Below are 229 nucleotides of genomic sequence, written 5' to 3'. Positions count from 1 at the left end.
GGAATGGACTTTCAGATTTTAAAACTCTGTCAAAAACTTTGTACTTTGTAGATAGTATTTATCCCCTCCTTTTTTCGATTTTCAAAAATGCTGGGAAACTAATATCATTCGGCTAATAATTATTGGATTTATCAAAAAACAAATCTAATAAAACAAAAATAAAAACTATTTTTTTAAAAAAAAATTATTCTATTATTATTATTATTATCTTCTTTTCTCTTTATTTTTT

Source organism: Arachis ipaensis, chromosome B01, assembly GCF_000816755.2.
Source record: "Arachis ipaensis cultivar K30076 chromosome B01, Araip1.1, whole genome shotgun sequence".
In the NCBI taxonomy this organism is placed as follows: Eukaryota; Viridiplantae; Streptophyta; class Magnoliopsida; order Fabales; family Fabaceae; genus Arachis; species Arachis ipaensis.
Note: the sequence above shows the minus strand (reverse complement) of the source record.